The following is a 26240-nucleotide window of genomic DNA, read 5'->3' on the forward strand; positions in this document are numbered from 1 at the left end:
TGTCTCCACAGCACGCTTCACCCCGCTATATCTGGGGATCAGAAGGGACCTGAACAATCAGACCCTGACTGATCAAAACTTTTCACATGTCCCTGCAATACTTCAAATGTTTTGTATCATGACAGGGACGCTAAATGATCTGCTTTAATGGTACGTTCACACATAGGCAGATTTGATGCGCAGGATTTGATGCACAGGATTTTCTCTTGCAGAGTTCAATGTAAACTAAATGACTGAGCACAGCTTCTAATCGGCAGTTACAATTCCTGCACATCAGATCTGCACAGGATCCTTTATGTGTGAACGTACCCAAAGTGTCTTCATGTTAACTAACAAAGGTCTAGGACTACAGCAGCCAGAGCTATTTTGCAAGCATGATAGGGAGCTACAAATAATTAGGCAGGAGGTGTTTAAGTCTTATGGCTGATCCACTGCAATAGCTAGAATTGGAGATAATTCCACTTCTAGCTACTTAACAGCTTAAAGGGGTACTACCGTGCTGACAACTTATTTCCTATCTAAAGGATAGGGGATAAATTGCCTGATCGTGCGGGGTCCCGCTGCTGGGGACCCCCGCGATCTCGCACGCAGCACCCCGCTCTCATCAGGCCCCGGAGCGAACATCGCTCCGGGTCTGATGACTGCCGATCACGGGGCCAGAGTATTATGACGTCACGGCTCTGCCCCCATGTGACATCACGCTCCGCCCCCTCAATGTAAGTCTATGGCAGGGGCGAGGCAGCTGTCTCGCCCCTGCCATAGACTTGCATTGAGGGGGCGGAGCATGATATCACACGGCGGCGGAACTGTGACGTCACAATCACCTGCCCCATCATCAGACCCGGAGCGGATGTTCACTCCGGGGCCTGATGAGAGCGGCCTGCTGCGTGCGAGATCGCGGGGGTCCCCAGTGGCGGGACCCCGCGCGATCAGGCAACTTATCCCCTATCCTTTAGATAGGGGATAAGTTGTCAGCACGGTAGTACCCCTTTAAATGCTGCTGTGTGGCTGTTCCAATGCAATTTTAATGAGCTGTACATATTGGTGAATTACAATAAAAGTGGAGCACCCAATACTGTTTTTTTAAGGCCTGCTTCACCTATTTAGACATCAAAGTTGTGCTGTTAAAAAACTTATCCTGTAAAAAAAAAATAGCTACATTAACAGTAATGAACTTTGTTTATTATTCTACGTACTTACTGTATATTTTCTTTACTGTCAAATATCTGTTTTAAAGAAAAATTCTTAAATAAAAAGTTCAACATAAAAACAATAAAAAGTTATAGTTTCCTGAAGGCAGCAAAAAATAAAAAAAATACAAGTTTCTTGAAGCAGAACTGTAATAGTATAATATGATTATGTATAAAATAGAATGAAAGAGGGACCCTTATATCTTTATTGGGTAAAATCTGTTTGTAAAACAATATTTATATAGTTTTTATATAGTTCATTTAAGGTTTTGTTCGGCTTTAACAAAGACTCAGACAAGCTATGTCTTAGAGATGGTTACAATTCAGCCCAGCTAAACAACAATGTCACCTTTTAGATAATTATAGCTTAATACGTCCAATTCCTTGGAGCATCTTGTATTGGAGTCATAGCAACCAAATCATACATTTAACATTGTGAATAAAGTCACTGGAGAGGAATTCTGAGGATGATATTTTCATCTGTGCTACATTAGGTCACATCTGTGCAACGTAGTGAAGATGACCTCTTAAAGCTCACAGTCGTATTTGTTTAATAATATATACTTTATAACTGAAGATACAATGTAGGTATGATATATTATTATCATATTCTAGTAACAATATTTTACCTTTAGCAAGAGCCTCTTCCACAATGGGTTCTTTCTCCTGGGATCTTTTATTCAACAAGGACAGAAAATGGGAAGGTTCCATCTTTTTACAGGATTTATTACAATTGTGCTATTCTTTTAGGGATTTTCTTTTTTACGCTGCGGGGTCCTGCCGCTGGGGACCCTTACAATCTTGTATTCACCACCCACCTGTTTGAGCTGCACACCGCAGTGCCAGCTCACAAACAGCCGGGTGGTGACCACGGGGCTGGAGTATCGTGACCTCATGACTACGCCCCCGTGTGATGTCACCCCACGCTATGCAAGTCTATGGGAGGGGGCTGGACACAGTGAAAGCTAAGGTAAAATGAAATTTTTTTTTTAATTGTGACATATTTATTAAGGCCGTGCACCTTTATAGTAAATTTGGCGCAAGTTAGCCAAAAAAAAGCCCCCAAATTCTGTCAGGGAAAACAGCATCCTACAGCCAACATTAATATAGGTCTTTTTGTTCAATCTTGTCACTGTTAGAAGTCTCCTATGCTGCACATTTGTTTTTTGCAATTTGTAGTGTCTGTTTTATCAGTAAATATAGCACTACTTTAAAATGTACCCGTCATTTAAAAAAAAATTATAATAATAATAATAAACTTTTGGCATGTCAGAGACACATGTCTAAAGTTTTGATTGGTCTGGGTCTCAGTTTTCAGATCCCTGCAGATCAGGAGAACGAGCTAGGTCCCTACTTAGTGCACTCTTTTCTGCCTCTGTGTCACATGACATGGACGTACAATGTAAGTTTAGGGTGCCATTCAGGTCTTATTGACATTAAGTGGAGAATGGAGCATGTGACAGCGCTTTTCTCACCCGGCTAGTTCTTGTTATCAGTTGGGGTCTGAACACCTGGCCCAGACCAATGAAAAGTTTTGACATGTCCCTAGAACGTCAGAACTTGTTTCTCCCCCCCCCCCCCCCCCCCCCCCACCCCACCCCACTCCGGTGGAAAACTTTTTTCTTTTTTTTTTATGAACTGGTGCCAGAAAGTTAAATAGATTTGAAAATTACTTCTATTTAGAAATCTTAATCCTTCCAGTACTTATTAGCAGCTGTATGGTACAGAGGAAATTCTTTTTGTTTTGAATTTCTTTTTTGTCTTGTCCACAGTGCTCTCTGCTGACACCTCTGTCCGTGTCAGGAACTGTCCAGAGCAGCATTGGTTTGCTATGGGGATTTTCTCCTGCTCTGGACAGTTGCTGATACGGGCATCAGGTGTCTGCAGAGAGCACTGTGGACAAGACAAAAAGAAATTCAAAAAGAAAAGAATTTCCTCTGTAGCTTACAGCAGCTAATTAATTACTGGTACTAATTACTAAGTACTGGAAGGACAAATATTTTTTTATAGAAATAATTTACAAACCTCCTTCATGTTATAGCTGCACTAGTATGAATGAGTATTCCTTATCTATAATCTGATGAAAGTTTATGGAATTTCCTGTTGCCCCGCAGACATATAATTAGAATGCTATTTCTTGTAAAGAAAACATTTACAATAATAAGCATATATCTATGAGCTTCTATCTATGCAGGTGAACATGTTTACATGTAGCCAGTACCAGTGTCAGCAAATTTGGGGTTGCGCCAGTTTTTGTCTTCAACAGATTGATACATTTGGGTCATAGACTTTTAAGATACTGTAAACTTAAACAGTTGTAGTTAAAAGAATGTTGCACTCTCAGTAGCTGTTGCTCCTAGAAATGAACACTAGATGTCAGTACAGAACTGTTCATTGGTTGTGTTGCATGAGCCATCTAGTCTGCATACAGTAGCTACTGAATCTGTTCAGTCTGTCTGCCAGTGTTTTATTCTGGCGGTCCAGCCTTCCATACATTATTATAAGAATTTCTTTTAGATGGAATAATATTGTAAAATGTATTATGGGCATTCCTTTTATTGATAATAATGCACATGTGTAGGGAGGAAAGCATAAACTTGAAATACAGCCTGTAAGAGAAGGGGCAATGAATATTTTATTTAGAAAATCAGGGCAACAAACTGTTCCAGAGGATGTCTAAAGGCCCTATTGTCGGTGGTAAGTTGGTCCTTGTGGTCACCTGCCTGCTGCCAGTTGCACCATGACCTCTAGCCACTCACTAAAAGATGCCTTGGAAGGGAAAGGAGGTACCGATCAAACTACAGGCCACCCAGATAGCATTAACCCCTTACGGATGCAGGATTTGCATATTAATTTTTTCCTAACCACCTTCTAAAAATCATAACGCTTTCAATTTTGCACCTAAAATTCCATATTATGGCTTATTTTTTGCGTCACCAATTCTATTTTGCAGTGACATTAGTCATTTTACCAAAATATCCATGGCGAAGCAGAAAAAAAATTCATTGTGCGACAAAATTGAAGAAAAAAATTCAATTTTCTAACTTTTGGGGGCTTCCGTTTCTACGCAGTGCATTTTTCAGTAAAATGGCATTTCCTCTTTATTCTGTAGGTCCATACAGTTAAAGTGATACCCTACTTATATAGGTTTGATTTTGCATTACTTCTTAAAAAAAAATCATAACTACATGCAGGAAAATTTATATGTTTAAAATTGTCATCTTCTGACCCCTATAACTTTTAAACTTTTCTGCGTATGGGTCGGTATGAGGGCTAATTTTTTGCGCCATGATCTGAAGTTTTTATCGGTACCATTTTTATATTGATCGGACTTTTTGATCGCTTTTTATTAATTTGTTCATGATATAAAAAATGACCAAAAATACGCTATTACGCTGTTTTTTTTTTTTTGCGTGTGCGCCCTTGACCGTGCGGTTTAATTAATGATATTTTTATAGATCGGACATTAAGGCATGCGGCGATACCACATATGTTTATTTTTATTTACATTTTTTTATGGGAAAAGGGGGGTGATTCAAACTTCTATTAGGGAATCTTTATTAACTTTTTTTCACTTTTTTTTTTGCAGTGTAATAGCCCCCCTAGTGGCTATTACACTGCACATACCGATCTCATACACAGATCATTGCCGTGCATTGACAAGGCAAAGATCAATGTTATCGGCGGTCGGTTGCTCAAGCCTGGATTTCAAGCTTGGAGCAATCAAATGCTCAGGGTCCCGGCGGTCATTAGCCAGGACCGACCCGCGTTATATACCGGGACGCCCTACCTCCGTAAGAGGTTAAAGTGTTACTGTTATTAAAAACCACTTCTGACATGTAGATCCTGAGACCCGGTGCGATAACTATTGATATGTCTGATCAACTTGTGAATAGATAAATACCTTCTTTCGCTCCCCCGGTGCCTCAGGTAACCCACTCTGGTATCCGCCACGATCCTCTTCCTGCACTCATCCAATCACCGGCCGCAGCAGTCCCGACTCGGCCGGCGATAGGCTGAGCGGCAGTGTGACGTTTTCGGCCCCGGCAGCCCAGCAGCCCAGGGGAGCGAAGGAAGGTATGAATCTATTTTTTTTTTTTTTACTGCCGGCAGTATGGAGGACAATTTTCCTATTCTGGAGTTCTCCTTTAAAGGTGGCCATACAAATTTAACTTTTAGTTTGGCCAACAGCTTTTTTTTTATTTATTAATTTTTTTTGCAACCTCCCCATACGTAACATTCATGTTTCCTCTACAGGGAGGGGAGGGGTAAGTCACAGCCTGACATCTCTGGTAAAGTCTTATCTCTGCTAGAAAAATAGGGTCCGGCAGTCTAAATCCAACATGCCTCACCCAAATACAACACGGACCCTCCTCTCCACTGACATGGTCTGTCAATAAAGAGCCAGGAGGTTCCCATGCACTTTAGAGGTCAGCCGAACCCAACAGATAAGGCCACCAACACAAGGACTGAAAGCAGTCTTAAAGGGGTATTTCCATTTTTTAGGGCACCTCAAGTAAAATATTTTTGCAAATAAATTCATTTAGCAAATTTGTCGCCTCCTCCTAATATTCCTGCTTCCTCCCTCCCCAATTTTTTTAAGTCATTGTCAAGGTTACAGACCACCACACTTTATACATGGTTGGGTATACTCTACTCTCTATCGCAGAGTGGTGGTCTGTAACCTAGGCAACAAGCTGTCAACTAGGGGAGGGAAGGAGCAGGAATATCAGAAGGCGGCATATTTGGTAAATTAATGTATTTGCAAAAAGTATTTATCTTGATGTGCCCTACCAGTTTAACTCCCTTCATTGAGATGGGAATACCCTTTTAATCTCTGTACAAAAGATGAGTAACATTTTACATGTAAGTTGATGACCTGTATCCAGTGCCACCACTTTAATAAGAATAATGGGGGAGATTTATCAAAACCTGTGGAGAGGCAAAGTTGACCTGTTGCCCATAGCAACCAATCAGATCGCTTCTTTCATTCTTAACAAGGCCTGTGAAAAATGAAAGCAGTGATCTGATTGGTTGCGATGGGCAACTGGTCATCTTTGCACAGGTTTTGATAAATCTCCCCCTATTTGTACAAAGATGGCATAAAAAAAAATGCCAGGCAGCCCATGACTTCCCATACACTTCTGCTATTGTCTATGTACAGTATGGCCCTCATTTACTTAGAAAATCGGGTAGTAAGTCTATCTTGCTTTCTTACCCGACTGCTTTTTTCCCCTGGTATTTATTATGTCGCATCCTGTTTGTCGCACGTGGGTTTCGTTGGTTTTGGTTTCCAACTCCTCTGAGTTGTCTGGAAAAAATCCACAACAATTCAACTAATTCGGGTTGGAAACCTTTATAAATACATGGGAAAGCTCAGAAATGTCAGGTTACGCCCCTTTTTCGGGTTTGGGAGAATCCACATCGGGTCCGTCGGGAAAAAATGTTGCATCGTGTCGCAGACTGGCGCCAAAAAAAACCGACAAAACAAGTCGGGTTTAGAATAGTAAATGAGGGCCTATATCTCCTGAATTGTACATAGCTGCAGCCAAGATTTACCAGGCTCATATAAAAACATGATTTTTCAGTTAGTGTCTTTAGAGTCATTTAGGGTGCAGTAAAGGTGTCTACTACATTGTGTAAAGTATTAGTCACCAAAAGAAGTGTCCCTTCAATAAGAATTCATTCTTTAGACTGGGCTATACAAACACAAGAGTCACCTGATGTCCCTGGTGGAGCCAGGTGAACAATAGCAATGTAACACCTTTATGTTTTCTGTACAAACAAGTTTTATTATACATTGCAAAAGAGTTTTGCTGTGTTTCAATTATTATTCTTTTTTTTATTTTTTTTGCTATAGTAACAAAAATACATTGCATTGAAGTGAATGGGATCATTTGATATGCCAAAAGTTAAAGAAAAATTGGGGTAAATTTGCTGGCATGGAAAGAAGGAAAGAAAGAGAAAAGTTTATATTCCCTGATCCCCACCCCATACTTAGGTATGAGTGCATATGTTCTCAATGAGAGAGTGGCTAAGATGTTGCCAGGCATCTGTGGCAGCTTAACTCAATGTGAACAAATAGATTGGGCATCCATGATACACAACTGTAAACCCCCCCCCCCCCCTCACTTACCATATTTATCGCCATATAAGACGCACTTTTTCTTCCCCAAAACTGTGGGGGGAAAAGTTGGTGCGTGTTATACGGCGAATACACACCTATCACGGTGGTCCCTGCGGCCATCAATGGTCGGGACCCACAGCTAATACAGGACATCACCGATCGCGGTGATGCCCTGTATTAACCCTTCATACACGGCGATCAAAGCTGACCGCCGCGTCTGAAGCGAAAGTGACACTAATCCAGCTGCTCAGTCGGGCTGAAATCGCGGCGTCCCGAAAAGCTTACAGGACACCGGGAGGGACCTTACCTGCCTCCTCGGTGTCTGCTCTGTGCCGGGATCCCCTGCATGGTCAGCGCTCTCCTTCGACGTCATCACGTCGTCGCGCACGCCGTCCCGTCATCCAATAGGAGCGGCGTGCGTAGCGACGTGATGACGGCGACAGAGAGCGTGGAATCCGGGGTAGAAGACGTCCGGAGCGTCGGGGACACCCCGGGGAAGCGGCGACAGCGATGGAAGGTGACATCCAGGGCACCGGTGATGGGTCCGGAGCGGTGGGGACACGTGAGTATTACCTCCCATACCAGTGTTCTTCAACCTGCGGACCTCCAGATGTTGCAAAACTACAACTCCCAGCATGCTGGGAGTTGTAGTTTTGCAACATCTGGAGGTCCGCAGGTTGAAGATCACTGTTGGGTCCAGAATCTTTTTTTTTCTCTAGATTTTGCACCTTTAAAATTGGGTGCGTCTTATATGCCGGTGCGTCCTATAGGGCAAAAAATACGGTAAATAAGTTATATTAGAAAGTAACATATTAAAAGATGTACAACTTTTATTGTTCACTGCTTTCAAGAGCTCTGTTTACTTTCACTGAAAGGAAAAACATTGCAGCAATGCTCAGGACAGAACAGTTATTTCTGATGTGTTTAGCTTCCAGATACATTAGACTCAATACATTACATCAGACCTCTGTCTATGACAAGTAAGGCTGGGAATGAATTTTTAGCCCCTGGATGTGAATTTTTTCCTACAACCAGTAAATAACAGCCATTAATAACCTTATTGATAGCATGCACAAGGCAATTAAGTAAGTGTACTCCTAAAAAGAAGAAAGGACCTGAAAGGGAACCTTTAAAACTTAGCTTTTAATATGCACATCTAAAATGTACAGAACAAGGACATATCAAAAAATATATATATCACAAAAGTATCAAAAAAGATAGAGTTGTACATAAGGTCATAAAAGACCGCCATCAGTGTCCATCTATGCAGGTATAGCTGTGCAGAACACGTCGTCTCAAAATTGGCAGAGAGATAGGTAGTCTGGCTATCTTTAAATGAAAAAAGTTATAGATTCAAAAATTAATATTGGGTAAAGGAACATCTTAAAACTGGCAGAATGATAGGTAGTCTGGGTATAAATCCTATAATTATAACCATAAGATTCAAAACATTTTTTTTTTAATTATTTTTTTTTTAAATAAAGAACTCAAATTAAAATAGTAATCTTGCCGTTAGTATCTACCTTAGTATGACAAGTTGGTAAACATTGTGTTATAACTATATGAGACTTCTTCTTTTTTCTTTCTTGACAAAGTGAGACAGAGTGTGTTGCTATTAGTGATTACACTATTGTCCATTTTCCTTGCCCGTCACATCTAGTCAGCAGGAGGTGTCTATGTTTACCTCCTGACAGATTGTGCACCTTGTCCTCCCGATCCCCGGCAAATAGCTTCAGCGGTGTGCATAGTTAGCCACTCCTAGTGACGTGGCACACTGCTGATTGGAGCCTCGGATCGCGGGAACAGGTGAATGAAGGTATATCAACCTGTATTGTTTGTTAGTCAAGTACGGCTGCCATCAGTGCCGCATACATGGTGCGAACAAGTTGCACTGTAAAGACAGTAAGGTACCAAGGTTTTAAAGGTCCCTGAGGATATCGAGTGATTGAAACGTGTTGGACCCTTTACGTATGGATATTTGAGAACTATGGAGCCATCAGCTGTGATGTACCATCATGCAGACGTTCGGATGTGATCTAAGCACCTATGGATACAGCTAAGTGTATATGCTAGCACAACTACATCAGCACATTTATAATATCATTTGGAGACATTTGAAACCACTAAATATGGCAACTATATAAATGTATTCCTGAGAGCACCAACTTGAAGAGTTAGCCCCACTTCACATTGCAACATATATCCACTGATGCGATATTTCACATTACAGCATATACCCATGCTTTAAACCGGGAATTTATGAATGGCAATGCATGTCAAAGTGTGGAATTTGTGATTGAGCTTAACGCACAGTGTGAACTACTATCAAAATAACTGTGGACTATATATGAACGCACTAGGAGATCAAGTCATCTGTGCCATTCTGGTGGATAACCACTGAATATAGTGTGAATACTATGTGCAAAATAATGGGACTATTGCTGTCTAAACACTAACATATGCTGAAAATCAGTGGATCATAAATATCTTACAGTGTGAACTAAGTATATAAAATGCACTTGATGGGGCCGTTTAACAGTCTGAATATCGTGCTGTAGCACTGTGTATATATTATAGAACTTTATGCTCATATACACTAATGAATGTATGCTGGCTGTATGTCCTTTACAAGAACTACCTTTGTGAGGAGTTTTTTCAGTGAAAAGAACCTAACATCTGTTTCTGCACAATTTAATGGAGTATTACTAATATGGATTAATAATACCAGCAGTGTTTGTGCATAGCTAGTAAAGACTTACATGTTTGGAGGCGCGGATGCGCTATAGTGTGAACTGTGGACTTAATATTAATTGAGCCTATCTACTTATAAGGAGGTTGTCAGTATGAACCTTGGTTTGCTATAGCAGTGAATTGGACTTTCTCCAAAGGATAATATCCACAGTGTGAACTGTGGACTTAATATCAACCGAGTCTATCTACTAATAAGGAGTTTGTCTGTATGAACCTTGGTTTGCTATAACAGTGAACTGGACTTTCTCTAAAGGATAACATCCACAGTAGTCAATGTCACAAACGATATAAATCTGTGTTTAATTGGCCTAAACTAGCTAAATCTGTAGCCTGGTTACGGTGGATCCACCATTAAATATACCGTATTTATCGGGGTATACCATGCACCGGCCTATAACACGCACCTTCATTTTACCAAGGATGATTGGGGAAAATACGTTTTTACCCAAATATCCTTGGTAAAATGAGGGTGCATGTGTGCGCGTGTATACCCCGATACACTGTTTCTTACCCCGCAGAAGCCCCCAGGAAAGGCAGGGGGAGAGAGGCCGTCACTGCCCGCTTCTCTGCCCCTGCCTTTCCTGGGGTCTAGAGCCCTGCTGTCGCCGCTTCTCTCCCCCTGCTATCGGCCCCGCTGCCCCTTCTCTCCCCGTCTATCATGTCGCTGCCCCATTGCCGTCGCCGATAGCCAGGGGGAGAGAAGGGGCAGAGGCACCCTTTGCCAGCGCCGCTGCCCCGTTGCCTCCTCCATCCCCGGTTGTATAATTACCTGTTGCCGGGGTCGGGTCCGCGCTGCTTCAGGCCTCCGGTGTGCGTCCCCTGCGTCGTTGCTATGCGCTGCGAGACGCAATGACGAGTGACGTCACTCGTCATTGTGCCGCGCCGTGCAGCGCATAGCAATGATGCAGGGGACGCACACCGGAGGCCTGAAGCAGCGCGGACCCGACCCCGGCAACAGGTAATTATACAACCGGGGATGGGGGAGGCAACGGGGTAGCGGCGCCGGCAATGGGTGCCTCTGCCCCTTCTCTCCCCCTGTCTGTCGGCGCCGCTGCCCCATTGCCGGCGCTGCTTCTCTCCTCCTGGCTATCGGCGCCGGCAATGGGGCAGCGGCACCGATAGCCAGGGGGAGAGAAGGGGCAGCGGCACCGATAGCCAGGGGGAGAGAAGGGGCAGCGGCGCCAATAGCAGGGGGAGAGAAGCGGCGGCAGCAGGGACCCCAGGACAGGCAGGGGCAGAGAAGCCGGCAGCGCTGGTGGTCTCTGCACCTGAAAAAGCCACTGCAGTTCATTGAATTAAAGCGCCCGCTTTAAATCATAGAACTGCAGCGGCTTATCGGCGTATAACACGCAGGTAGACTTTAGGCTAAAAATTTTGCGTGTTATACACCGATAAATACGGTATGTACATATTCACTGTGCGATCTGTGTGCCCTGTCTGCACGCACCCCCGATTATAGAACTGCAGCGGAGGTGTGTATATACAGGAGATGTGAATTTTTACATTTATAGGAATGGTACATGTAAGCAATACATTATTTCTATTCTAAGAGTATTATAATAGTATCGTGTGCATAACAGGTTGTCTCTCTTGTGAGTAATCACGGTGAGGTGTCAGCGGTTGCACTACAGTAACTGAGCCTCAGCCGATGAGAGACGATGTGTTCTGCACAGATATACCTGCATAGATGGACACTGATGGCGGTCTCTTATGACCTTATGAATAACTCTATCTTTTTTTATACTTTTTTGATATATATATTTTTTGATATGTCCTTGTTCTGTACATTTTAGATGTGCATATTAAAAGCTAAGTTTTAAAGGTTCCCTTTCAGGTCCTTTCTTCTTTTTTGTAATTTATTGGGAGACCTAACATTTTTCATATATATATATATATATATATATATATATATATATATATATATATATATCAGTTTATACAAGTGTACTCCTATATGTGGTGCTCATACATGATACTGAATAAATCAAGGTTTTTCTGCTTTATTTTACACTATATTATGCTTTTTTCATGTTATTTGCATATCATGTACACATAGATGTTGGAATTTCAGTGTAAAGGAGTATATTTTAAAATGGTGAGGAATGGAAACCTAAGGTATATCAGAGAGTGTACAGCGCTGCGGAATCTGTGTGTGCTATATAAAGAATGATTAAGTGCATATCCATTTAATATACAAAATGTAAAGCTTTATTTAGAGAAGACTGGAAAGTCCTTTGAACACTTGCTTAAAACAAATGTAGAGAAGGAAATATTTGGTATAACAAGAAGTTACTTTCAGACATAGCTTAAGGTAATCCCAACTGTACATGACGGGGGAGATTTATCAAAACCTGTCCAGAGGAAAAGATGCTGAGTTGCCCATAGCAACCAATCAGATCGCTTCTTTCATTTTTCAGAGGCCTATTAAAAAAAGAAAGAAACTATCTGGTTGCTATGGGCAACTCAGCAACATTTCCTCTGGACAGGTTTTGATAAATCTCCCCCTTAGTGTTTATTAAATAAATCTCTATAGAAGTCAAGACATGGATGTGACAAGAAGTGACCATATTGTAAAATCAACTGTACATATTGCTGTTGGTTATGTAAGGGGTTGTCTACTAATTACAACATCTTTTTTCATCAAGATGTCCACTAAAAATAAGCTGATTACAGCTTACACTGCTGCTGAGACAATCCCCTGCGGAGGGAGCTGGTAGTGTGTGTACAGTTAGCCTGCAGCACCCCTACTGGGCAAATTATGCATTGCATGGCCCATTGAAGTAATGCACAAACTTGCTGAATTCTCTGGGGATACTCTTTCTAGCCACTCTACATTCCAGCTGAGAGATAAAGATCTCAGTTAGCAGTAATAAGGTATTTAGAAGGTTTTTCTAAATCAGACAACCCCTTTAAGCTTGTGTTAAATTGGAGTAGTAAGATGATGCAACTAAGAATTCTACATATGGTTTTAAAGAGAATATTTAGCAGCGCAGAACATTACAAGTCAGCATGTGGTCGATATCTCTTTCTAGTTAAACAGGAAAGCAGAATGCAGAGTATGGAATCTTAATGGGTTTTTTCGACGCTCCTCTGCATTATCCTCCTCTAAAACTAAATAGACTTTTATATTCACAATGCAATGTGTCCTGCTATAGTCAGCAGCTCCACATGAAGGCTTAGAAGAGTGAATCTAGCCCAGAGCAGTCAGAGAAATGTAAGCAATTTTCCCAGCTTCCTGGTTTGTGGGAACTTTGGTTTTCCTGGGAATAGCAGCTATTTTTAGCATTTTTTTATTATACAATTTGTCACAGAGCTGTCTCAGGAGACTATCAACAGGCAGTTTTAAACAAATTCCAACCACAAACACTTCTCCACATGTGATCTGGAACATCTGGCCTACAAGAGACAATATACGTTACAGCAGTTATCATGCTCCAGATAACCCTACTTACGGCTCAATCTGACAATCAATGTTGTTGGTGCAGAATACAACCCTATCAGAAATGGTGAATCATACAACAAAGAAAATAATTATTAGGCAACTCCCCTGCTATCATGAGCAACAGCAGATTTCACATTTTACTCCAGGAAATGCCTTGTCCTGTGCTCACTTTAAGAGGAGTAGGGGGGGGGTGTAATATCTGTAGCCACTGTTGAAGCCAATTTAATAACTAGCTTAAAAATCTAGTATATGTATGATTTCACATACTGGATTATTGTGATTGCTGCAGTTTTTGTGTAATTTTTTTGCACCAAAGCCAGAAGATGGACGTCACCAGCCCCCCCCCCCCTTCCATAGACATGGGCGTGGCGTGACGTCGTGTCTTGGAAACCCAGAGGTTTCTGAAACTGGAGATTCAGCACCCCGGTGCTGCAGGGAGATCACGAGGGGGGGGGTCTCAGCAGCGGCATCTTATCCCCTATCCTTTGGATAAGGGATAAAATGTTTTTGCCCGGAATACCCCTTTAAAGCGTTCCCGTCAGATACAACAATTTATTTTAAATATATCACTCAGTACCTAATCCTGACCATGTACATCTAATTCTTGTGTCTAGCACCTTTATTTTTTTTTTTATTACCCTTTAATTTAGCTCACTAGTCTGAATTCTTCACTGTGCAGGTCTCCGCCCCCTCCCTCAGTATGCTGTCTGCTCACATCTCCCCTAGCATTAGGTAAACTACAACTCCCAGCTTGTCCTCACTGACAGTAGCGGGACACAAGCTAACAGTGGGAGGATTTTTCCTCCAGCTATAAGCCCTGTGCTGTCAATCAAGGAAGTGGGTCCATAACATAGGTGATGACACATGGACACAGCAGGACTAGTATGTGTCTAAGCAGGCAGGGGGGGCAGTTGTTTGACTGGCTTTTTCAGTATGAAATACAGAAAATGTTCTAATGTAAGCAATTGCAAAACCTTTTGGTTTTGCATGCTTTAGAACATATCAAAAGTTTTTCTATCTGACAATGTCCATTTAACCCCTTCCCGCTATAGGACGTATGCACACGTCCAATCATCCGACACGTTCGCGCATTTGGACATATGCATACGTCATAGCGATTAATCACAGCTGGAGTCCCGCCGCAGCTGCCGGAGCTGCGATCGCGCCGGTCCCGGCAGCATTAACACCATAGATGCCGTGATCGATCCTGATCACGGCATCTATGGTGTAGACAGGGGGAGCGCTCTCCCCCTGTTCTCCAACGGCGGCGCCGCGATTCAATCGCGGGTCGCTGTTGGCTGCTATGGCAGCAGGAGGTCAGATCATGACCTCCTGTCTGCCTGCTATGGAAGCCTGTGAGATCCAGCCAGAGGCTGGATGGCACAGGCTGTAGTGTCTGCAGCTCATCAGGTTATACTGTGCTGCAGTACAAATATACAAATCTCCCCCCCCATGTGTTGGTTGACAGTCTTGCTGGCCTTGGAAAGCAATACAAGGTGTGATTCTTATTCATAATTACAGCAGATGTCATGTCCCTTTATTCTGTCATCCCTTACCATCTCGCTCTCCAAGCTCTAATTTTTTTTTGTTCTGAGCATGCTCAGAAGTAAAAACGGATAAAAAAACAGATTGTAAAAACTGATGCAAACGGATGACATTAAAGGTTCTTCCGTTTTCCACAGACTTCAATGCTAAATTTACTGTATCTGTTTTTTCTTTGGTTTTTTTGGGCGGGAGAAAAAAATACTGCATGAGACAGTCTTTTCTCCCGTAAAAAAAAAAAAAAAACAGGAAATGAGTGCAGACTGTTGCAAATGGATGTGAAAGGATTGTAAAAAAAAATCCCATTGACATCAATGGGATTATTTTACAATCGTTTGTAATCCGTTTACAAGCATCAACAACAGAACCTAGGCTGGGAAAAAAAATGGGGACAGACGGTCATGTGAATGCACCCTTAGTGAACATTTTCATGTCTTGGTGGGAGGGACACTATTTGGAGAATTTTCTGGAAGAGCATAGCCTGGTACGATGGCTGCTAAGATGCCCTTATTTGTATATGATGTGGCAACTGTTAATCATCTAATTTGAAATTCATAGTGTCTCACTGTCAGGACCAAGTACCCTTTTTAGATGTAAAGTGTACCTGTCAGATCCCACAAAAAAATAACAATGTCTTACTCAGTGCCTAATCCTGACCGTGTACATTTCATTTTTATGTCTTTATTACCTATATTTATTTATAAAAAAAATTAGCTCACAGTGTTAGAAATCCTCTCAGTAGAAGGGGCTTGTCCTTCCCTTGTGGTGGTGGTGGGAGGTGATTGGTCCCCCTGCTCATGCAGCCTTGTCCCTGACTCATCGGCAAGCCTGATGCTGCTGCAGGACTGGTTAGTGTCCAGGTTGATATGGGGACCCCTAGTGGTGGGATTTTCTGGAGCAGCTTTCTTTATTAAATATGACATTTTTTTAAACAACCATATTACAAAAGGTATTTAATTTTCATCAGTGACAGCATATTAAAATATTTTGGATCTGACAGTGCCAAATAGAGACATGTAATTATAAGAAAGAGATATCTGTTAATTCAACTTTACATGCCTCTTCCTGTCATCCACGTGGTAAAAAATCTCCTTGTGAGCGAGATGATCAGAGCCAGAAGAAATTGTTCCGATGAAGTCAGCTTGGAGAGTGAAGCCGACATCATTGACAAATTACCACAACTTGGTAACCCAATATGGACCATCAGTAGAGCCAGGGAAACAGCCAGAAACAGGAAGAGTGGCATTTTGTTAAGAAGCACTAATACTGGCACTGAAACACAACGAGAGAACTATGATTTGGTGTTTTTTTTTTTTTTGTTTTCTTTTACAGCACACAGTTCAGATTATTACCAGGTCTGCAAGGTAATTTGGAAATTTATGCCTGTTATCTTGTCTGATTCCTCCTTCTCTTAGGTCCTACAGTCAGGGGTTAAGTAGAGCACATGCTATAGGACAAACGTTATCCTCTGGTCTTTTTAACAGTGGAACAAAATCCATTCCTACATGCAGAGGCGTCTCTCTTATTAGGCGAGTGGCCGCCAAAGGCCTTGCGCTGGATGGGGCCTCGCAGCCACCTAACTCGCCCTCTATGATAGTGGCAATGTGTACAATGTACGCATCACCACTCTACAGAGCCCACCGGTCCTGGATGCATTTAACTATAAGATGCGTTTACAGGAGCCATTGGCTCCTCGCACTGTCAGTCACTCTTGTGGCCACCCACATTACATGGACAACCACAAGAGGTAAAGTGTCCTTCCTATGTCCTTCGGTGCATCAGTGATATCATGCATTTGGAGCACATTGCGGAGGGGAAGAAAGAAGAGAGGACACGTGACTGACTACAGGAGCCAGGTGTGTTTCATCGTCTTTTTTTTACCATTGTCAAGGGGGCTGCTTCTACCAAGAGGGGGTTGCTGCTACCTAAAAGGGGGCTGCTGCTACCTAGAGGGGGTTGCTGCTGCTACATAAAGGGGTCTGCTCTTGCTGCTGCCTAAAACTGGTTGCTGCTGTTATCAAAAGGGGGTTACTGCTACTGCCACTACTACTACCTAAAGGGGCTTCTGCTACCACTACCTGCTGCTACTACTATATGGGTGGTGGGCTGCTGCTACTATATATGGAGGGCTGAATCTAACTACCTAATGGGGGGCTACCTACTCTTTTCCTCAACCCACGTATCTACCCACTCTACTGCATAGGACACCCAGGGGGTTATTATAACTGTATAGAGTGCTAGAAAAGTGTGGATCCTAAAATGTTTGTCTGGCAGGTTCTGTGGAGAAGAGTTGTGGCTGGAAGAAATAGTTGTGACGGTCTGGGCTGGATGGAAAAGAAAAAGGAAAGTGAATGACTCAAATTAGAGAAGATGTCACTTGATATAACTGTATGTAATCCCTTGTATGATCTGCAGAGCCTGTGTTGAGCCGAGGTCACTAACATCTGTGTACACGCCCCCTCCCATAGGCTTGCATTGAGGGGTGGAGCGTGACGTCACACAGGGGCGGAGGTGTGACGTCACACGCCGTCGGGCCTGTGGATGCCGGTAATCAGACTGATTATGAACGGGGTGCCGCGTGCAATATCATGGGGGTCCCTAGCGGCGGGATTCCCGCGATCAGGCATCTAATCCCCTATCCTTTGGATAGGGGATAAGATGTCTAAGCACCGGAGTACCCCTTTAAGGTATTAAGGAGTAATATGTCATCCTGGTGTGGAGGTATTATTTTGGGGGAGATTTATCAAAACCTGTCCTAAAGTTGCTCATAGCAACCAGGTTGTTGCTTCTTTCATTTTTGAAAAGGCCTTTGCAAAATGAAAAAAGCAATGGGATTGGTTGCTATGGGCAACTCAGCAACTTTCCTCTGGACAGGTTTTGATAAATCTTCCCCTTTATGTTTTTAAACCTCAACCTGTGAGAAAATCCTGCATGCCCCCCTGGTGAGTGGCGATGAATAAACTGTGTGCACCGCCATTCTCTTAAATTTGCAAGCTGGGGGGAGGGGCTCATTATTGTCTAGATCTGCCTCTGCCTACATGGCTTAATCATCCAGACTCTTAAAGGTGGACACGTACAATTCTACATCTTTCATTTCTTATACACAGGACAAGGTTTCAATGTTGAACAGCACATTAACTACAACACTCATTAAAATGGTTTATTCGATATTGAGTGTTGCATGTAACGTACGTGGGATGCACCACAATTAATCCGATGTGCCTCATTTGAAATTAAGAAATATTTTGGCAGTGTCCAAACACTGCGTGGATTGTCATGCAGGTGATTGCTCCACTTTTAGATTATAAGGCATAGAAAGGGTCAGTCAACCAGTGAGAGGGGGCAACCATAGACAAAATCTGATCAATAGGGAAGTATTTTGGATACATAATGTGAGACAAGACATAAGGCGTACTCCGGCGTTAAGACATCTTATCCTGTATCCAAAGGATAGGGGATAAGATGCCTGATCGCGGGGGTCCCACCCCCATGATCTTGCATGCAGCACCCCGTTAGAATCAGTCCCCAGAGCACGTTCGCTCCGGGTCTGATTACTGGCGATCACGGGGGCCGGAGCATTGTCACGGCCCCGCCCCGACCCCGTGTGACGACACGTTCTGCCCCCTCAATGCAAGCCTATGTGAGGGAGCATGACAGGGGCAGGGGCCGTGACGTCACAATGCTCCGGCCCCCGTGATCGTCAGTAATCAGACCCAGAGCTAAAGTTCCGGGGACTGATTCTAACAGGGTGCTGCGTGCAATATCACGGGGGTCCCCAGCGGCGGGACCCCCACGATCAGGCATCTTATCCCCTATCCTACCCTTTAATATGTGGGTTCACATACAGAAGTGGGAGAATTATTTGTTTTCCGCGGGCATCTATGTCCCTTTTGATGCACCTCATGATTTTATTTGCCTTGGCAGTAGCTGCCTGACACTGATCAATACATGCTGTGTTAGTTGGCCTTGCTTATCTGGAAATAGAAGGCTTGTAGAACACAATGTAGGCCGGACCCAGCATACCCACCACCTAGGTAAAGGGGACCCATGAATATTCATGATGTGGGTGGGCAAATCTGTACAGAGGGGATGGAGGCAGGGAAGCTGGATATGCTAGGTCCCGCCACCATTATGCAAAACCGTCCATTTCCAGATTAGCTATTTCCTTTTTCTTTTTTTGTTTATACAAATCACGGCTTAAAAAAAAAAAAAAAAAAAAAAAAAAAAGCACTAGGGGTCACCATACCCTCCAGAACATGGTCCAGTCTGGCATCATCTTTGTCCGAGCTGAAGCATTGATTGGGACAAAGTCCAGTAAGTGAGGACATGACTATCACTCCTTTGCTCATTCCTGTCCTGTGAGGCTTTGGGTAAATGCTCAATGAGTGAGGGTGGGCTCAGTGCTTGCTTCAGACATGCTTATTCCTGAGCAGTGGATTTCAGAATGAGTGAGCAAGAGAACAGAGGGATTTGTGAGCCAAATAAGAAACATAAAAAGGCATGTAATGCATCATGCATAACCTCGTGAGTAATAATTTTTTTTTCTGTGGTTTGACAGATACTCTTTAATTCTCCTTCCTGCTGTGTCCACCTCTTGCTACTACAGCGAAACTAAAAAGTATAATATGATACCACAAGGAAGAGAATATAGTCCTGAATATGTTTTGCAGCCTTACAAATTAGATTTTTTTTCCAGTTGCCAAAAATTTTTGCTAAAATTTATGGTATTTTGGCAATGCTGAATCCAAAAACTTTGGTATTATCAAATTGGCTCTAGATTTTGAGCTATAGATACCCCTCGAATAATTATTTTACCCCAATACGACCTGTAGCTGCAGGGTTCCTCAGACTGAATTAAAGTGAACTAAGTGCAGAAATCTTTGATGCGCTTGCCTCAATTTTAGAAACTATCAAGCATTCAGATCACACAAGTTCTGAGTGATAAAAATCTAATTTGAGACCTAACCTAACAAGTCAAATTAAAACACTAGGTTAAAAACATTCATAAAACACAGTCATATCTGAGAAAAGGTTGAGCTACCTTGTATTGTTTTCTATAAGTTCTGAGTAATGTTGAAGCTTCTGCTGGGTGCAGTTACATCTCAAAGATCAAGAATTTTGCACACGCTATTTGGAATTAACATCAAGTAATCCTAAAACACTATAGTATAAGTGACAATAAAAGTAGTGTTGATTTTTTATAAAGTATTTTTATTACTTTTATAACATAATTACAGATATTTTACCAAACATCCAAATAAAAAATATCACAATTATTAACCCCCAAGGCCCCAACCCTCCCCAGAGAGATCAGACAGAAGATCAGCAACTTTGCATAAGCAAATAGTCTAATTAGACTTTTCTTATATATAATATCCCCAACATCTCCAAGGATAATTCTCTTAGGGTCCCCTTCGATGTTAATATTATACCTTTTTTTCAATAACATCAATAATTTGCTTCCGAAACGTCTGGATATAACAGTTTGAACAGTTTGAGATGAGATGCAAAAAGGTAGCATCCTCCAACTGACATTTTGGACAGCTTGCATCCTGTCTGAGGCCCATACTCTTCAATCCCCATGGGATGTAATACATCCTGTACAAAATCTTAGATTGTACATGTGCCTTATTATATGATGTAAATTTGAGATTTTAAATAATTCTGCCCCATGTGTCCGATTGAATATCCCCCAAGTCCCTTTCCCATCTTCCCTTAATAGCTTCTTGAAATGTTCTCGATATTTCAAGACCCAACATTTTATACATTTTTGTCATGGGTTTTATGGACAGAGGGCCCTCTCATTAAGTCAACAATAGGATGTGCATGAACTCTCCTGAACTCCCTTTTTATTGATTTATGATCTGGATTGATTATTGATTGTAGATACCAAAGATTCTGAGTATTTGCCACCCCAAACTTGTGAGCTAACTCTTCAAATGTCAACACCAGGAGGATTAACAGGTGCTGACAAGGTGTTGTTGCAAGGTTGCCGGTTATGCCCTGCTGTCTGAGTGGCTAGCTACTGATTGACCACATGTGCATCTCCCTATATTACCAGGCATCAGACACTGGGAAGATGCCTGTGAAAGCGGTCATTATCTGAGTAGCTAGCATTTCCTTATTCCCTTGTATACCCTTTAAACAAACAACAAAAAACGTGGTCTCAAATGGCTGGAGGTGCTCAACCCCAGATGCGGTTGTGTATTTATACTGGGGGAGCAGATCCTGCCCTTGTAGTCCGTTGCTAAGGGTGATCCCCAGCATAAAAATGCATACAATGGAGGATGCCTGCAGCGGACTACAAGTGCCACAATAGTCCGCTGCAGGCATCCTCCATTGTATGCATTTTTATGCTGGGGATCACCCTTAGCAACGGACTACAAGGGCAGGATCTGCTCCCCCAATATAAATGCACAATCGCATCTGGGGTTGAGCACCTCCAGCCATTTGAGACCACGTTTTTTGTTGTTTGTTTAAATTTTATACTTGGAGGTGTATAAACTCCAAAATAAATGCGCCTTGAATATCTTCAAGGCAGCATTAAGGTAGCACCTGTGAGGCCAGGCACCCATATGAGCCAACTCAGGTGGGGCTTGCAACTTGCCTCCCTCCTCCCATTGCATGTGTGCTCAGTCACGCTGGAGGGTATCTGGGAGGAAGTTGTGAGTCGACCGAATGCTGCTGTAATTGCCCACTGGCCCCTGTTTTGCTTATCAAGCACAGGTAGGATTAGCGTAGGTCCCGCACCATCTTGAGAAACCTTGGCGTTGGTGTGCGGGCTCTGGTGTGTCCTTCATATAAGGATACACTGGCGAATGTCTCAATTTTAACATCAGTGTTGAGGGATAGCCAATGTCATTGTATACATCTACCACAGTAGTGCACCCATATTCCTGTATTGTATCCCTTGTATACCCGGCAACTTGACTTCTGGCTTCCTATCTGACTTCTCTTTGGTTATAGCGATTCGGCACCTCTACCCACTCCTGGCTAAACTCGGTTTGACTGACATTGACTTTATGTGTGTATGTTTAGTTTGTCTTTGTTAGTTGCTTGTTTCCCTGTTGCTCCTGACAACTGACAGGATTGTATTTTATTGTGTTGACATTTGACTCCCCTCACTTATTTAGGAAGGGATTGTCGACCAGTTGCCGGCCTATCATTTAGGATAGGCGGACAAGTAGGCAGGGACAGGGGCGTGGGTGAGCTTAGCGAGCACTCCTTCCCTGCTCATACGTGACATTTTGAAACTACTACCTGCCTCTGCTATGATGGAAGCAATGACTGCTTTAGTAGAGCAAATGCAGGGATTAACCCTTTCAGTACAATCTCTTGCTGAGAGGGTTCAGGCTCAGGAGACAGCTAATGGTCAGTCAGTGGTCTGTCCTCCAGCTGTTTCAAGTGACCCTAAAATCAATCTTCCTGACCATTTTTCAGGTGACAGAAATTTTTGTTTTGTTTTCAGAGACAGTTGTAAGCTATATTTTCACATGAGACCACAGTCTACTAGCACAGAGGACCAGAGAGTAGGACTTATATTGTCTTTGTTGCAAGGAGACCCTCAAGAGTGGGCTTTCTCCTTACCTTCCTCAGCTCCTGAATTAAGTTCAGTGGAGACTTTCTTTTCTGCTTTGGGCCTTCTTTATGATGAGCCAGACCGTGCAGCCTTTGCAGAATTGCAGCTAGTCAATCTTAAGCAGGGAAAGAGAACAGCAGAGGAGTACTGTGCGAATTTTCGGAAGTGGTGCATGGCTTCGGGTTGGAATGATCCAGCCCTTAGGTGTCAGTTCAGATTAGGATTATCTGACGCTATTAAGGATGTTTTAGTAAGTTATCCATCACCTGACTCATTAGAACAAGCCATGACATTAGCTATACGACTTGACAGACCTATGAAAGAAAGAAAGCGAGAGCGGACTTTAAATTTTATTCCTCACTCTCCTTCCTCCATGTTTCCTTCTTCTCCTGTCTCTCATGTCTCTTCCGAGGAACCCATTCAGATAGGGAAATTTTCCCCTCAGCAGGGAAAATCCTTTCGGAAGAAAGACTTGTGGAGAGAAGGGTCTTCAGGTCCAGAATTGCGCCAAATGCCAGTAGCCGGGAGACGTTAGCGCCTAAATGACAATCAGGGAGGTCATTTAGGCGCACAGGTACCTCCGAATTTATCTTCAAAAATGTTGTTACCAGTGCAAATATGTTTTCAAAAGAGAAAAATATTTGGTAAAGCTTTCGTTGATTCTGGTTATGCTGCTAATTTTGTGGATCTAAAATGTATTAAGTCTTTAAATTTACCTTTGAGACGGTTGGAGGACCCAATTCCCATTTCTGAAGGGGATTATACACCCTTGTCAGGGGGTTGTGTCAGTTTTTCTACTCCCGAAGTGGGATTATTGGTCGGTTCTATGCATTTTGAAAAAATCACCTTTTTTGTTCTTAAAAATGTGTCTGTAGATGTGATTCTGGGTTTACCCTGGTTAAGAAATCATAATCCTATTTTTGATTGGACCTCAGGGGAACTTATCAAGTGGGGATCTGAGTGTTCTAACAAATACATTACCGACTCTCTTGCTACTCTCGGTGTGGGTAAAAGTATTCAACCCTAATTTATTTCAGATTTTTGTGACTTTTTTTTTTTTTCTGAGAAGGCATCCTCTGCTTTGCCCCCACACCGAGATTATGTCTGTGCTATTGAACTTTTACCTGATGCCTTGTCTCGAAGTTTCAGCGCTTCTCAGCCTATAGACTCTAATCCTGAGACTATTCTTCCAGAAGGTGTGGTTATCTCTGCAGTATCTGCCGATTTAACATCGGAAATTTTGAGTAATCAAGGTTTGGTTCCTCCAGAGATTCCTAGAGGCAAAATCTTTGTACCTACTCAGTTTCGCCTCCGTAAAATCGAGGAATCTCATTGTTCGCCGTTAGCAGGTCATCCTGGTATCCATGGTACAAGGAGATTGCTTCAAAAGAGATTTTTGTGGTCAACCCTGAACAGGGATGTGAAAGCTTTTGTTGCTTCTTGTGATGTGTGTGCCCGAGCTAAGACTCCTCGGATTTGTCCTGCAGGGGAGCTGTGTCCATTATCTATTCCTTAGAAACCCTGTACCTATACTGATAGGGATAACCCTGAGGTCAGCACCACTATGAGTAAACTGTGCACAGTTTGGGCTAAGGTTCAGAAGAACCTGGAAAACGCCCAAGTACTATAAAAGAAATCGGCCGACAAGAGACGTACTTGCGGCATAAAATTTAAAGTTGGTGATAAAGTGTGGTTATCTACGAAAAATCTTCATCTCAAGGTTCCATCTAAGAAACTGGCATCTAGGTTCATTGGACCTTATGAGGTAATTGAAGTTATTAATCCTGTGAGTTACAGATTAAAATTACCATCTTCTTTTAAGATTCATAATATGTTCCATTGCTCCTTGTTAAAACGTTCTGTTCCTACCCAGTCTCCACTCCCGAGTCTGCCTCCTCCGGTTGAGGTTGACGGAGAGCTTGAGTATGAGGTCGCTAGAATACTGGATAGCAGAAGGGTACAGAATTCTGTCCAGTACTTAGTTCATTGGAAAGGTTATGGTCCGGAGGAGAGATCGTGGGTTCAGGCCTCTTTTGTGCATGCTGCCACTTTAATTAAGAAATTTCACGATTCTCACCCAGACAAACCAAGACCCAGTTTTAAGGGTCCGGTGGCCCCTCTTAAAAGGGGGGGGGGTACTGTCAGCACCAGCAGGGTTAACAGGTGCTGACAAGGTGTTGTTGCAAGGTTGCCGGGTTACACCCTGCTGTCTGAGTGGCTAGCTACTGATTGACCACATGTGCATCTCCCTATATTACCAGGCATCAGACACTGGGAAGATGCCTGTGAAACTGGTCATTACCTGAGTAGCTAGCATTTCCTTATTCCCTTGTATACCCGGCAACTTGACTTCTGGCTTCCTATCTGACTTCTCTTTTGTTATAGCGATTCGGCACCTCTTCCCACTCCTGGCTAGACTCGGTTTGACTGACATTGACTTTATGTGTGTATGTTTACTTTGTCTTTGTTAGTTGCTTGTTTCCCTGTTGCTCCTGAAAACTGACAGGATTGTATTTTATTGTGTGGACATTTGACTCCCCTCACTTATTTAGGAAGGTATTGTCGACAAGTTGCCGGCCTATCATTTAGGATAGGCGGACAAGTAGGCCGGGACAGGGGCGCGGGTGAGCTTAGAGAGCACTCCTTCCCTGCCCATACGTGACATCAGACAGCTTTATTTGACCTGCAACATATAATTGATTTACATAAATGAGCCCCCTTTTCACCCAAAAATGTGAAACTTTAATTATAAAGAATTCCTTAAGTGCTATATTTGACCATAATGGAGTAAAATCAAAACTCTATGTAATTTTACAAAATGTTTTAAATTTCACCCATACTTTATAATATAAATATGCAAATGAGTGGTGAGTGCCCCAAGTTCCAAAATCTCAAAAATTTCCTTATAGTGACCCATTAAGGAAAAAAAATTAATAAAACTACACTTTCCCTCTACCTCATAATATTCTGTAATTTTAGTGCTAAAAAAATACCGAAAAAAATCCGGGAGTGCCCATCCCCCATCATGCTCAGCTAACCATTTGAGCACAATGAAAAATTTTTCTGATATCCATCCAGGAGATGCATTTAATACGAAAATAATTTGTGGGGGTAATAATCATAATTATAGAGGCCCTATCTGCCATTGCGATAGGAAGTAGAAGCCATAATCAATTTTATTTTTTTTTGTCTAGCAAAAGGGATAAATTCTGTTCAGGAAAAAGACTAGGGTTAGTTCCAACTACTATCCCGAGATTCTCAATAGTCTTATCAGGCTCCCACACTTTCAACACAACCCCTTCTTCACTGCTAACTATATCAAAAGGGAGTAGACCAGTTAACCTTCAATCCAGAAAAATTCCCAAAACATTAAATTAGCTGCATAGTTTTTGGGATCGATTTTTCAGAATTTTGGAGGGTAAGAAGCAAATTGTCTGCATAGACATTTACTGTCCTTCCCATAAATACCAAACCCCTCTATCTCCTCCATTTGCCTAATAGCTATTGCAATGGGTTCACTATATAAAAGAAACAGAAGGGGGGACAGGGGTCACCCCTGTCTATTCCCTCTCCAAGTTAAATGTTTCTGTCTGATTCTCATTAACTATA

General features: G+C 42.5%; 1 long non-coding RNA gene across 1 annotated transcript in view; it reads left to right on the forward strand.

Moving 5' to 3' along the window:
• The first annotated feature begins 5877 nt into the window (after window positions 1-5877).
• The window catches only part of LOC130283866 (uncharacterized), a 52389-nt gene continuing 32026 nt past the window's right edge, over window positions 5878-26240 (forward strand). The window contains exon 1 of the long non-coding RNA XR_008846869.1: window positions 5878-5938. This is a non-coding gene — a long non-coding RNA (uncharacterized LOC130283866). The remainder of the gene's footprint in view (window positions 5939-26240) is intronic.

The sequence above is a fragment of the Hyla sarda genome, chromosome 8, assembly GCF_029499605.1.
Source record: "Hyla sarda isolate aHylSar1 chromosome 8, aHylSar1.hap1, whole genome shotgun sequence".
Taxonomy (NCBI): Eukaryota; Metazoa; Chordata; class Amphibia; order Anura; family Hylidae; genus Hyla; species Hyla sarda.